At 45.1% G+C, this 15,094-nt stretch overlaps 1 protein-coding gene across 1 annotated transcript in view; it reads right to left on the bottom strand.

The window, feature by feature from the left end:
* The window catches only part of LOC114018871 (myeloid protein 1-like), a 53,175-nt gene extending 48,371 nt beyond the window's left edge, over positions 1-4,804 (bottom strand). Inside the window, exons 1-2 of the mRNA XM_037907729.2 lie at positions 4,665-4,804; positions 1,756-1,834 (exon numbers count right to left, since the gene is read on the bottom strand). The gene's annotated coding sequence lies outside the window, so the exon portion shown is untranslated. The remainder of the gene's footprint in view (positions 1-1,755; positions 1,835-4,664) is intronic.
* Positions 4,805-15,094: the final 10,290 nt, after the last annotated feature.

Below are 15,094 nucleotides of genomic sequence, written 5' to 3'. Positions count from 1 at the left end.
CCAGAGATGGGCAGACTGAAACAAAAGCAAATTTAGACCTTGTTATCTTCCATAATTGAAGAGCCAGTAAGTAAGAGTGTGTGGAAGACTGGAGATACTGAAGCCAGAAACCTGAATGTTTTGTCTCAGAATAACACAGCTAACATTCAGAGCTGGTAAGATCAATACAGGTAGAAGAGTAAGTGTCGGGGAAACTGTTCCAGAACAGCATGGAGGAAATCCTAACCCCACTGAAGTCAATATCCGTTTTGCTATTGATTTCATTAGAGCCAGTATTTCACCCTAAAAGAACTTTTAAAGAAACTCCCGAGAGAAGTAAAAGATGTTTCACCCACACCTTAGAAGACAGCTTGGGCTTTACTATGGCACATCATAGAAAACCCTATAATATCTCAGCACTCAACACCCAATGTATGTGCCCTCCCAACACCCCTGTAAGATAGGGGTATCATTATTCTCATTGTGAAACTGAGGCACAGGGAGCCACATTTACAAAGGTATTTAGGCACCTAAAGATGCAGCAAGGTGGAGAGCAGCATTAATAGATGTGCATAAGTGAGTTTGGTGCATACCTCCCATTGACTTTCAACAGAAATTAGGCACCTAATCGGCTTAGGAGTTTTGTAAAACCCACTAGGGCTAGATCCACAGAGGGGATGTAGGTAAAGCATTGCAATGCCTAACTTTAGCACCCTGCTCCTGTGATTCTACAGCTGTGGGTTAGGATCCCAGGCTTCCTAACCACTGGGCTATGGGATATCCTGGGGTAGGTCTCTTGACAATATTCCACTTTGTATATGATACTTACATCTTCAGTGGGCTAGAGGGTGAGTGAGAGAGACTCTCTAGCCTGGTAGTTAGGCCACTTACCTGGGAAGGTGGGAGACCCAAGTTATGGTCCCTACTCTGATGAATATTCAAGTATTTTATACAACAAAGTGGAACAGCTTCAACAGGAGAGATTGAGAAAGAGCCTCCCCATGATATACCATAGCTCAGTGGTCAGGACATCCACCATGATGGTGGGAGACCTGGGATCAAGTCCCTGTTCCAACTCCGGTAGAGTGGGGATTTGACCTTGGACCTCCTTCATCCTGGGTAAATGTTCTCACCACTGGGCTCTCGGATATAACAGGGGTAGCACTACCTTCTCCTCCTCCAACTGTGTTTTGTGTGTGCCCTAATCAGTAAAATGTGCTCTACGGCAGCTTCTCAGTGTGCCCGTTGAATTGGGTTCCACAGGTGAATTAGGCAGGTGAACACCAAGTTTGTGAATCCCACCAGAGCTTGGGCACTGAGCAGCTCAGCGGCAATGTAGGTGCTAGGGACTTTAGGTGCTTAGAGGGGAGGTGACAGCTGGGCAGGGGTTTCAAGAATGTCAGTTTTGGATTTGGATAGCTAAAATGGCCATTAGGCACTTAAATCCATTTGTGGATCTAGCTCTGTGAGGTGTTTTTTTTTTTGTAGGAGTGGTGGGTGAAATTCTGTGTCCTGCGTTATGCAGGAGGTCAGACTAGATGATCATAATGGTCCCTTCTGACCTAAATATGTATGTATCTATGAATCTACATGCCTATTTAGGCATTGAAATACCTTTGTAAATCTGCCCCAGAGAGATTAAGGGATTTGCACAAAGTCTCCAAGAGAAGTGTGTAGCAGAGCTAAGAAGAAGACTCAGATTACCTGAGTCCCAGTTCAGTACCTTACCCATAAGACCCTTCCTTCTTCCTACCTTACAGAAGTTATCCCCATTACCTGAAGCTGAGGAGGACGCATACTGAGGTGATCTAGCTGACCAGCTATCCTCATTTCACCATCTCCCATTGTATTCCATCTGGTAAGAACAAAGAATTTAATCAGGGACTAGAGATGCTGAGTATCTGTAAAGTGCATTCCATCATATTCATCTTTTACTAGGAATAAAGATTTATGCTGTTCATCTTTCTTTAGGAACCAGAATTGACTTAGTAATGTATTAAACAGTGGAGGCAAATGACATCTGAAGGGGAGTTAGTGACCTAGAGAAAGGTACACCCAGAGCCAATTGATAGCAGTGAGTGAAATGACAATGTGTCTAATTCCAAACAGAGTAGGCAGTTTACTCCAGCGGTTGTAAAGGTAACCGATTCAGAATGTAACCGGGGCCCTATATCCACCCCTTTTATTTCTTCAGCGTGACAGGTTCAAAGAGGTGCATGGTTACTGATATCTCCTCCTTGCCAAGTGTTTTCTGGCTCTTTTGCGGTTAGCACTATATAACAAATTACTAAGTGCATTTGTGATGTGGGGTGGGTGAAAGAAAACCAAATGAATGGAAAAACAGAAAAACAGGCCCTTATAACATGTTCCAAGGGAATAATTTTTCACAGTGTTTCTATATCTGAATGTGTGCATCAATTTTAGGATTTTGTTCAGGGATAGGTGGGATGGGAGAAGTGGGGGAGTGAGAATCAGCTACATGCAGTAAGAAGTCAGCACAGAAAGGGAAATATTTAAGGAGGTGTCTGCCTATTTTCATATGTTTTTGGACCAGATTTTCAAAAGCACAGAACCTGGCTTACATATTTGATAGCTGGTGGGTGTCCCATTGACTTGAATGTAGTAACACTGGCTTTACGCTAGTGTAAGTGAAATATGACTCTGGCACCACATTGTCTCTTGATCCTTCGAGGTGGTCAGAACTCTGGCAGTTAAATTCCGCAGTGAATAGAAATGGTGGTGCAAGCTGCACATTGGGTGTTTGAGAGTCAGAAAATGAGTATAGGAGCTTTAATGGACTCAGTTTCATTTCAGAGTCAAGCCAGGGTAGACTGTGTACATGTAAAGATGTCGGATGTACATGACAAAGTGGGTATTCACCCACGAAAGCTTATGCTCCAATATATCTGTTAGTCTATCAGGTGCCACAGGACTCTTGCTTTGAGCAGGGGTTTGGACTAGATGACCTCCTGAGATCTCGTCCAACCCATATGATTCTATGATGAAGGAATACATCGGTAACCCCCAGTTCAGCCTATAGAGCAAGCATATACCTTTGGAATAGTGGCCCACTTGACTAGACAATTGAACTTGGGGACAAGAGGTTTGTGTGCATCCTTTGCAGTGATCCATAAAATAGGAATGGAAACTGCATCACCCTCTTTGCCCTGCTGATGTTCTCCCCAAGCAGGGCTGAGGCACATTGTGAGAGATGCTTGCAGTGCCACGGCCAGGCTGTGTCAGTTTTGTGGATCCATCTCCTTTCCCAAGCACTGAGGGCATGACCCAAAATCCAGATTCAGGGAGCTCAGCACTTCAGAACATTAAATCCTTCACTTAAGAGCTAAACCTTAGGCTCCTGTTTTTGAAACGCTGAGCTTATGAGTTAAAAGCTGCTCAGGTGGAAAAAGAAAACTAGATTGGCCCCACTAAGTACAAAAGCAGAGACATTGGAGATGGAAAATACCTGTGAAGTCTCCAGCCCATCTCTCTTCCAGTGCAGAATTATACCCACAGTGCATTTCTTTCTGTCTTCCTTGAAAAGTCCCAAGAGAGGGTTTTTTTGCCACTTACTATGGGAGAATATTCCATATCACAATACATTTCACGGTAAGAAAACTTACTGGTATTCAACCTTCTTAATTTTGTCCTGTACTCTTAGCTATATCCCTATGTGTAACAGAAACTAATCTCCTGTTAAATATTTGAAACTGCTTTCATATTCCACCATAGCCCCCTTGTCATCCCCTAGTCATGCTATAACAAATTGAGCTTTTTTACCCTTTACTCAGAAGCCTGGTCCCTCATCTTCTAATCCGTATACTTATTCTTCGATATCCTTCCTGTTTGTCTCTCCTTTCGGGCAATGTGGTGTGCACAATATTCCAGATGTGGTCACCTCAGACTCAGGGAGCAAAAGGAATTATTCAAAGGGGAAGATTCCAAACATCCATTATTTTCTCATTATTTATTATTGTTCCCTGCTAGTCACCCTCATTCATTAAAAGATGGAAAGCTAATGTGGACTAAATATTTTGTGTGTGTGCTCAATGGCATGTAAATGTAATGAGAGGTGTATAGAATAGGTGCAGAAGTTAGCATTCATAGTCTAATTTGAAGAAGTTGCTTCCAAACTTTTGTTGATTCATTGGCCTATTCTGTTGTTGGTGAACTTCACCCCTGTGCAGCGAGCCAGCACAAAGCCCAGGTACCACTTAATTCTCACTTAAGCCTTATTTTGTTCCGGCCCATCTGCAAGGGGTGAAGTTCACCAACAACAGAATGCCTGTGTTGGTGCATCTGTTCTTTTCTCTTTTATACAGAAATGATGACTTCCAATTTTTTTTAAAAAAAATGTAGAATCCCCACAAACAAACCAACACACAAAGCCAGGATGAACCCCCTGCTTAAAGGCTTAGAAAATCTCCAGCCTCTTGATACAGTCACTTGGGGCGGTATTGGCAGCTTAGAGTCCAGACCACGTTGGGGCTGCACTGCCCCAGGAGCAGAGATGGGACTAATTCTGAGTTAGATTTGAAGTTCAGTCCCTGCTTCCTCCTTATTCCACGAAGGATGTGAACTGCGTTGTAAGCCTTTTTCCAGGCGCACCTTAATTCCCCTTTATGCCAGCTCAGCTGGGGAAGGAGAGTGAATGTACAGCCAAGATTCCATCCACTCCCACCAACCTACACAGGAGAGAGAGTACAAGCCTGGAGACAGCTGCTTTCCTTCTGCGCATGGACCAGCAACGTGGGTAGCCAATGCAGAGAACAGGGTATGTCATCTCACTGCCCTGTGTGGGTACATTAGGTAGCTCACAGCTTAGGCTTTGAAAAATTAAATGCCGCAACAGTTCTGCAAATCAAACCAACCAAAAATCAAACCATACACTTAAAAAAATATCAAGCCATTGACAATACTTTCGTTAATATGCTGAAGAGGCTGGCAGAGAAGCAAAAAGCCTCAAGTGCATCCCCCATTTGCAAACCTGGAGGTGGAGTTCAAACCTCTAGTCAATTTAAGGAGCCCCAGTTTAGTGTGCCAGGTTGTTTCATCTCCTTCAGAAGTTGGAGACGATGTCTGGGAAAAACCTGGCTGGAAACACACCAGGATCTGGAAAGGGCAGATGCCTGCTGTGAAGTCAGAGGGATACTTTTTTTTTAAAATAGACAATTTAATACAGTGTCCGGGTCAGATTTTGAAATCGAGGGGGGCGATGGGTCATTGGTGGTGGGATGGAGAGTGAGCCCACCCTGCACTCACCCGGCAGCGGCTACTGTCCTGCAGGGCTGGGCCTGGATCCCCACTGTGGGCATTGCAACCTGGCACTTGAGGTTGAAGCACCATTCAGGTCTGGCCTGTCCACCTTTCAGTCATGATGGGACAGGACAGGAGCCACTGCTGCTTGGGGAAATTGGGCCAGGCTTGCTCTTCAGCCCCATATGAAAATTATGAAAAAGTGCCATATATAGCCAAAAGCTCACGGGGGTACTCCATCTCCCGTCAAAATAGGTACCGCCTCTCGGGGATGTGGAGTACCTACGCCAACGGGAGATGCTCTCCTGTCGGCCTAGGAAGCATGTGCACTAAGTGCCACCCAGTGCAGCTGCAGCACTGTATGTGTAGACAAGACCTAGCGGTTCAAGTATAGACATTCCAGATCCTGCAACCCTTACTCACCTCAGTAGTGCCGTCAATATTGAGGACTGTAGGACCGAGTCTTTTAAATGTGAAATTTAAATAATATATTAAAATGTCTTCCTGTTATGAAACTTGTAAAAAGAACAACATTTTCTTGGTTAAATTGAAAACAGACATTTCGGAAGTATTTTTTCTATATTTCTGTTTGCAGTGTTGTAGCTGCGTGTGTCCCAGGATAGAGAAAGAAGGCAGATGAGGTAATATCTTTTGTTGGAACAGCTTCCAATTAAAAAAAATTACCTCACCCACTTTTGTGTGTCTGTTTTTTCTGGAATGAGTTATAGTTACTACCTGTTACACTGCTCCCAATTATATTTGATTGGTCCGTTTTTATGAAATATGCAACATTACTTTTTAAATATTATTGACCTCATCTGCCATTGGGAAGCTTTATACTATTTTAAGTGTATGTTAAGTTTTCATCCACACTGTAAATGTACCATATATTAAAGTGCAACACACATGGATAGAAAATTATTTTGTGGGGAGAATATGAATGGTGCTAGCCCGGGAATCTAAATAATTATTTGCAGTATGGGCCAGCAGAGGGAGCATTAGTTTTTGTTTGTGCACAATCCTTCATTGATACAAGAACTCAATTGTTTTCATTCTTCTGTTTTCTTTAGAGAGCAAAAGGGATTACAGTTGTCTCTAGCTATTAAAAACTTGATAGGAATGTAATGTACATATGGGAACAAACTTTCCTGTTTAGTTTGAGATACGATATTATGTACAATAATATTCTTATAGTTTTCCTCCAACACAACCATAAAACTGGGGGGGATGGGGGGGGAAGGAGTGGGTCTGGAACAATGGGAGGCAGGGGACAAGTGTGGGGGAAAGTCCAGAACAGAGAGAGGCAGGAGGTCTGTGTCGGGGGGGGGGGGGGGGGGAAGGTCTGGAGCAGTTGGAGGCAGGGAAGGCGTGGAGGGGAGTCTGGAGCATTGGGAGGCAGAGGAGGTATGGGAAGGTCTAAAACAGTGGGAGGCAGAGGAGGCATCGGGGGGGGTCTGGAGCGGTGGGAGGCAGAGGAGGCATGGGGGGGGTCTGGAGCGGTGGGAGGCAGAGGAGGCATGGAGAGGGGGTCTGGAGCAGTGGGAGGCAGAAGAGGTAAGGGAATGTCTAGAGCAGTGAGAGGCAGGGGAGGTGTGAGGGGGAGTCTGGAGCACTGGGAGGCAGAGGAGGCGTGGAGGGGGGTCTGGAGCGGTGGGAGGCAGAGGAGGCATGGAGGGGGGGTCTGGAGCAGTTGGAGGCAGGGGAGGCGTGGAAGGGGGGTCTGGAGCAGTGGGAGGTAGGGGAAGGTTTAGAGCAGTGGGAGGCAGGGGAGGTGTGAGGGGGAGTCTGGAGCAGTGGAAGGCAGAGGAGGTGTGGAGGGGGTCTGGAGTGGTGGGAGGCAGGGGAGGCGTGGAGGGGGGGGTCTGGAGCAGTTGGGGGCAGGGGAGGTATGGGGGGGGTCTGGAGCAGTGGGAGGTTTGGGAAGATCCAGAGCAGTGGGAGGCAGAGGAGGCGTGGAGGGGGATGTGGATGAGTGGGAGGTAGGGGAAGTGTGTGTGTCTGTGTTTGAAAATGCACAGTCATCTCTTTCTGTGTGATGATTGCAACAGCAGTATGTGCTGTGTGCTTTAAAAAAAAAAAAGTCTCAGTGTGCTGTGTAACCGGTCTCAGGTGAGGGTGAGCCACTTTAGGTTTTTTGTTTTTTTGTTTTCTCTTTTTGGGCTGGTGTCATTCAACAATGAGAAACTTTTAACGACTTGAAAAATTACTTCTCCGCATGCTGAGTGGCCGTGTGCTATTTTTTACAAATATAGAGTTTAGGTGTTCCCCAGCTCTCCTACATAATATCAATAAGGAGCAGAGTGAACTGCACTTGGCAGTGAGTAGGAGGTCAAGTTGAGAGTCATGAGGGAACTGCTTGTTCCAGGCTGCTTCTGGGACAATTTGCCTGAGCTATATTTCAAGTATTTCATTGAGAAGCACATAGCAAAATCCTCCAACTGCATATTTGGATCCCAGTCTCTGCCAGTTAAGAGCCCTGTGCCCCTGCAGAGTCCAGTCCCAAAAGGACCCCCAGAGGTGCAGGGGGCCAGTCTAGACATTGCTAGCTTGGTGAGTTAGCTGATATCTCTTTGTGAACTCACAGTCTTTGCTTTGTAATCACAAATACAGCTGCCCTGCTAATCCAGCCTTCCAGAAACCTTTCCTACCAAACAGCAGCACCAGCAAAGGGGTGGTGTCATTCTCCCCCGTCTCATTTACTCATGTGAATTTCAGAACTTTGATGTCTGTAGTAGGAGTTTACAAGGAGATTTTGCACCTATGCAAAAACATACTTTATTTTCCCCCTTCGGTGAAGACATGGCTTAAGAGTTTGTCTAGACTGCAGTTTTTGGTTGTGTTGTAACTCTGGTTAATAGGTCATGTAAATTAACCCAGGTTAATTGGTAATCAGTTAATTTAAATTATGACATGAGCAAAAAGTATAACCTAGGCAAATCCTCAAGCAACTCAACAGGGGTGCAAGCAGCCCAAAGGCAATTTATATAAAGCAGGCTCCTCCCACATCCCACCTGACCCTCCTCCCACCCCCAACAAGATATAGAGTCCCAAAACTTCCAGCAGTAAACACAGGGCTCTTTAGAGACCCTAGGTTTGTGGCAGGAACAGTGTTACAGTGCTGTAATTATGTGTCCGATTCTCTTCTGCCATGTACCATTTAAAGCTATTTACACCTATACAAAGTGGGCCTATAGCACTTCACAGCCCAATCAGAATGGCAGCCTTTACAGCAATTTAAAATGTACATAATATTAAAAACATTAAATAGTGTCAAGGCTTCAAACCAGGATATGGTTTAAGATTTTTTTCCCTCCAGGATGCATTTACACTTGCTTTTGCTGGCATTCATGCTCACAGCTGCTTCAATAAGAGTAGGATTATCTCAGCTGACATGCCATAGGAGTATATTGTGCTGGGATGTGTTTAACAAAATCTAAGGTTCATTTAAACATGGAGGCTGAGATTTTCACAGCCGGTCAGGGGAAGTAGTCACTCAACTCCCATTAACTTCAATGGGAGCTGTTTTCAGAGTAACAGCCGTGTTAGTCTGTATTCGCAAAAAGAAAAGGAGTACTTGTGGCACCTTAGAGACTAACCAATTTATTTGAGCATGAGCTTTCGTGAGCTACAGCTCACTTCATCGGATGCATACTGTGGAAACTGCAGAAGACATTATATACACAGACCATGAAACAATACCTCCTCCCACCCCACTCTCTTGCTGGTAATAGCTTATCTAAAGTGATCATCAAGTTGGGCCATTTCCAGCACAAATCCAGGTTTTCTCACCCTCCGCCCCCCCCCCCCCCCCCCACACACACACAAACTCACTCTCCTGCTGGTAATTGCCCATCCAAAGTGACCAGTCTCTTCACAATGTGTATGATAATCAAGGTGGGCCATTTCCTGCACAAATCCAGGTTCTCTCACCCCCTCACCCCCCTCCAAAAACCACACACACAAACTCACTCTCCTGCTGGTAATAGCCTATCCAAAGTGACCACTCTCCTTACAACGTGCATGAAAATCAAGGTGGGCCATTTTCAGCACAAATACAGGTTTTCTCACCCCCCCCCTTTTTTCCAAAAAAACAAACACACACAAACTCACTCTCCTGCTGGTAATAGCTTATCCAAAGTGACCACTCTTCTTACAACGTGCATGATAATCAAGGTGGGCCATTTCCAGCACAAATCCAGGTTTTCTCACCCCCCCCCGCACCCCCATACACACACAAACTCACTCTCCTGCTGGTAATAGCTCATCCAAAGTGACCACTCTCCCTACAATGTGCATGATAATCAAGGTGGGCCATTTCTAGCACAAATCCAGGTTTTCTCACCCCCCCCCCCCACACAAACTCACTCTCCTGCTGGCAATAGCTCATCCAAACTGACCACTCTCCCCACAATGTGCATGACAATCAAGGTGGGCCATTTCCAGCATAAATCCAAGTTTAACCAGAACGTCTGGGGAGGGGGGGTAGGAAAAAACAAGGGGAAATAGGCTACCTTGCATAATGACTTAGCCACTCCCAGTCTCTATTTAAGCCTAAATTAATACTATCCAATTTGCAAATGAATTCCAATTCAACAGTTTCTCCCTGGAGTCTGGATTTGAAGTTTTTTTGTTGTAAGATAGCGACCTTCATGTCTGCGATTTTTGCGTGACCAGAGAGATTGAAGTGTTCTCTGACTGGTTTATGAATGTTATAATTCTTGACATCTGATTTGTGTCCTTTTATTCTTTTACGTAGAGACTGTCCAGTTTGACCAATGTACATGGCAGAGGGGCATTGCTGGCACATGATGGCATATATCACATTGGTGGATGTGCAGGTGAACGAGCCTCTGATAGTGTGGCTGATGTTATTAGGCCCTGTGATGGTGTCCCCTGAATAGATATGTGGACACAGTTGGCAACGGGCTTTGTTGCAAGGATAGGTTCCTGGGTTAGTGGTTCTGTTGTGTGGTATGTGGTTGTTGGTGAGTATTTGCTTCAGGTTGCGGGGCTGTCTGTAGGCAAGGACTGGCCTGTCTCCCAAGATTTGTGAGAGTGTCGGGTCATCCTTCAGGATAGGTTGTAGATCCTTAATAATGCGTTGGAGGGGTTTTAGTTGGGGGCTGAAGGTGACGGCTAGTGGCGTTCTGTTATATTCTTTGTTAGGCCTGTCCTGTAGTAGGTGACTTCTGGGAACTCTTCTGGCTCTATCAATCTGTTTCTTCACTTCTGCAGGTGGGTATTGTAGTTGTAAGAATGCTTGATAGAGATCTTGTAGGTGTTTGTCTCTGTCTGAGGGGTTGGAGCAAATGCGGTTGTATAGCAGAGCTTGGCTGTAGACGATGGATCGTGTGGTGTGGTCAGGGTGAAAGCTGGAGGCATGTAGGTAGGAATAGCGGTCAGTAGGTTTCCGGTATAGGGTGATGTTTATGTGACCATTGTTTATTAGCACTGTAGTGTCCAGGAAGTGGATCTCTTGTGTGGACTGGACCAGGCTGAGGTTGATGGTGGGATGGAAATTGTTGAAATCATGGTGGAATTCCTCAAGGGCTTCTTTTCCATGGGTCCAGATGATGAAGATGTCATCAATATAGCGCAAGTAGAGTAGGGGCATTAGGGGACGAGAGCTGAGGAAGCGTTGTAGCCCAATCGCACAATAGTCTTTGAAAATCTCAGCCTTACTAAATAGGAGGAGAAGAGCACATTGCTGAGACTCACCTTGGTCCTGAAGAAAAAAAAACCAAAAACAGTGAAGACTTAGGCCACAATCCACAAAGGTACTTAAGCACCTAAATCCCAGTTTCAGGCAACACTGTGATCTACAAAATCCTTTCTCAGCGGCCACCTAACCATTTAGGTGACTATACTCGGCACCTGTACTTCTGTTGGAAAAGTTCCCTAGACGCTGAAGTTTCTGCCTCTGAAGATGTGCACTGCTGTTTCACTCCAGATGCCTAAGCCCTAGTGTGATCCCCGAATCAAGGGAAGATAAGCCGTCCCCCGCCTATTGCCTGCAGGGCCCGATCCAGTAAGCAGGAGCCGAGGTTTCTGACTCTGAGGCTGTTAGAATTTTAGGATTAGCTAACACAGAGGTTGAATGATCATTTGGAAAAGCGTGGAGAAAATGTGGGAATCTTTCCTGTGGGTTAAAACTGGTTCAGATGGAAAAGGGAAACCAAACTGGAGCCTATGAGTATAAAATCAAAGAAGTTAGTGATGGAAGATGCCTATTAGGTCCTCCACCCCATTTCCATTCCAGTGCAAGATTATACCATGCAGTGCATTTCATCCTGTCTTCCTTATAAAGTCCCAAGAGATGGGGCTTCTGTCACTTGCCTTGAGAGACTATTCCATAATACATCTCACAATTTTGAAAACTGTTCCTGATACTTAGTTTTATCCCATACTCCTAGCTATATCCCATGTGCAACACTAAATAATCAGTCTCCCTTAAAATATTTGTAAACTGCTTTCATATTCCATCACTGCCCCTTTGTCATCACATAGCCACACTACCCCAGATGCAGAGCAGACTGAATTCTGGCAGAGTCCTTGCTTCCCCCTTCTCTTCCTATAGGAAGCAAACTGTGCAAGCTACTTTACTGGCACCGCTTAGTTCCCCCTCAGCTCAACTTGCGGAGCAGAGCAAGCACTGGGGGGAGGAGTGGATATGTAGGGCGAAGATTATCATAGAATCATAAACTTTACGGTCAGAAGGGACCATTATGATCATCTCGTCTGACCTCCTGCACAATGCAGGCCACGGAATCTCACCCACCCACTCCTGTAACAAACCCCTAACCTATGTCTGAGCCATTGAAGTCCTTAAATCTTGGTTTAAAGACTTCAAGGTGCAGAGAATCCTCCAGCAAGTGACCCATGCCCCACACTGCAGAGGAAGGCAAAAAACCCCCAGGGCTTCTGCCAGTCTGCCCTGGGGGAAAATTCCTTCCCGACCCCAAATATGGCGATCAGCTAAACCCTGAGCATGTGGGCAAGACTCACCAGCCAGACACCCAGGAAAGAATTCTCTGTAGTAACTCAGATCCCGCCCCACCTAACATCCCATCACAGGCCATTGGGCATATCTACCGCTAATAGTCGAAGATCAATTAATTGCCAAAATTAGGCTATCCCATCATATCATCTCCTCCATAAACTTATCAAGCTTTGTCTCGAAGCCAGATATATCGTTTGCCCCCACTGCTTCCCTTGGAAGGCTGTTCCAGAACTTCACTCCTCTGATGGTTAGAAACCTTCATCTAATTTCAAGTCTAAACTTCCTGATGGCCAGTTTATATCCATTTGTTCTTGTGTAGATTCTACCCACTTCTGGGGGGAGGAAGGAAAAGCCTGGAGGCAGCTTCTCTTCTCCCTGCACATGGACTGGCAATGGAGGTAAGCCAGTGCAGAGAACTAGGGATGTATCTTATACCCCCTTCCTCCCCTCTGACTTAAGGTAGATTTAGGCAGCTCACAGCTGAGCCCTCATGAATGAAATTCTGTAATAGTTCTGCAAAACAAACCAACCAAATATCAAAATTGTAACAAACAATTGTAACAAACAATCATGCAACTGACACTTTACATTAATATCCTGGAGAGGCTTCTGGAGAAGCCCATGTGCATCCTTAATAGGCAAACCCAGGGGAGGCGATCAAACTTCTTGTCAGTTTATGAAGCTATGATTTAGCCAACCTTTGGAGGGGATGAGAGATAATGTCACTGAAATCGTGGCTGGGGTCAGTCAAATCCTTTCATCAGACTCCTGAGAAACACACCAGGATCTGGAAAGGGCACTATTATGCCTGCTACAAAGTCAGTGAGATGTTTTGTGTGGTTTTGGTCTATGATTCTATGTGGTACTAAATCACACAATTTGCTAGACAGTTCCTCACATGGAGACTGAAAAGCACTGTGTAGCATTGCCCTCTGCAGGAGAGTGGCTACAAATACAGCACTTCCTTCTGAGCTAAACTACAGCAGCTTCCTCCTTAGAGTTTTTGGATTCTGTTTTAGGACTGACTGATTGACAGTCTTCATATTTAGTTCCACTCCTGCTTCTTCATGTCTTCCGTATATGGATGGCTGACCTCAATGCATGCATGTCCTTAGCTCCTGATGCCTCAGATTACATCTTCGCTACCCTACTTGATCTCTGGTTAAGTGAATCTTAATGCAAAACCTGGTTTCAGAGTAACAGCCGTGTTAGTCTGTATTTGCAAAAAGAAAAGGAGCACTTGTGGCACCTTAGAGACTAACCAATTTATTTGAGCGTAAGCTTTCGTGAGCTACAGCTCACTTCATCGGATGCATACTGTGGAAAGCGTAGAAGATCTTTTTATACACACAAAGCATGAAAAAATACCTCCCCCCACCCCACTCTCCTGCTGGTAATAGCTTATCTAAAGTGATCACTCTCCTTACAATGTGTATGATAATCAAGGTGGGCCATTTCCAGCACAAATCCATGGTTTAATAAGAACGTCTGGGGAGGGGTAGGAAAAAACAAGGGGAAATAGGTTACCTTGCATAATGACTTAGCCACTCCCAGTCTCTGTTCAAGCGTAAGTTAATTGTATCCAATTTGCAAATGAATTCCAATTCAACAGTTTCTCACTGGAGTCTGGATTTGAAGTTTTTTTGTTGTAATATCGCAACTTTCATGTCTGTAATCGTGTGACCAGAGAGATTGAAGTGTTCTCCGACTGGAAAGTTGCGATATTACAACAAAAAAACTCAAATCCAGACTCCAGCGAGAAACTGTTGAATTGGAATTCATTTGCAAATTGGATACAATTAACTTACGCTTGAATAGAGACTGGGAGTGGCTAAGTCATTATGCAATTTCCCCTTTGTTTCCTCTTGTTTTTTCCTACTGCCCCCCCCCCCAAGACGTTCTTGTTAAACCCTGGATTTGTGCTGGAAATGGCCCACCTTGATTATCATACACATTGTAAGGAGAGTGGTCACTTTAGATAAGCTATTACCAGCAGGAGAGTGGGGTGTGGGGAGGTATTTTTTCATGCTTTGTGTGTATAAAAAGATCTTCTACACTTTCCACAGTATGCATCCGATGAAGTGAGCTGTAGCTCACGAAAGCTTATGCTCAAATAAACTGGTTAGTCTCTAAGGTGCCACAAGTACTCCTTTTCTTAATGCAAAACCTGTGGCTCTCAGGATATAAAAATACCTACCTCTTACATACAGTTGTCATCAGTAAATCTCATAGCACGTTAAAAGAAGGTCAGCATTATTATTCCTATTTTACAGATGGGGAAACTGAGGCACGGGGACAGTGACATGACTTCCCCAATATCACTCAGGGGGCCAGTGGCAGAGCTGCAAATAGAACCCGGGTCTCCTGAGCTCCAGTCCAGTGTGCTATCTAGTAGGCTCAGGATAGCCTTACCCATATCTGGCCACTTGTACAGTCAGGGACCAGCACTGGACACTGTCTAGCTGCTCCTACGCAATATGGCCATTGTTTCTCCTATCCCTGGCTCCTCATGCGCAAGTCCTCTGATGGAGTCTGAATGGTGCAGACTGGCAGCTATTAGCTGCGTGTTGCAGAATAAGTCACTCCTTCTTCTCGGCAGGCTATGCTCATTTTCAGACACGAGGAGCTAACCATCTATTGCTAGAGTAGGAGGTCTGCAGGTAGTGGTGGAAGCAATGTAGTGCCTACTTGCCTTTCTTCTCTTACTGGCCCATTCATCCCACTTTCTGTACTTCTCTCTCTGCCATGCAGCATGCGGATTGTTGGTGAGACCCTGTGAATTCTGCAATGCCAAGGCCACCGAGTTCCTGCAGAATTGTGATCCAGACTTAGCTTTCATTTAGAAAAAAATGTTTCTAC

This window comes from Chelonia mydas, chromosome 8 (genome assembly GCF_015237465.2).
Source record: "Chelonia mydas isolate rCheMyd1 chromosome 8, rCheMyd1.pri.v2, whole genome shotgun sequence".
NCBI lineage: Eukaryota > Metazoa > Chordata > Testudines > Cheloniidae > Chelonia > Chelonia mydas.
Note: the sequence above shows the minus strand (reverse complement) of the source record. Positions and strands in the feature narration are given on the sequence as shown.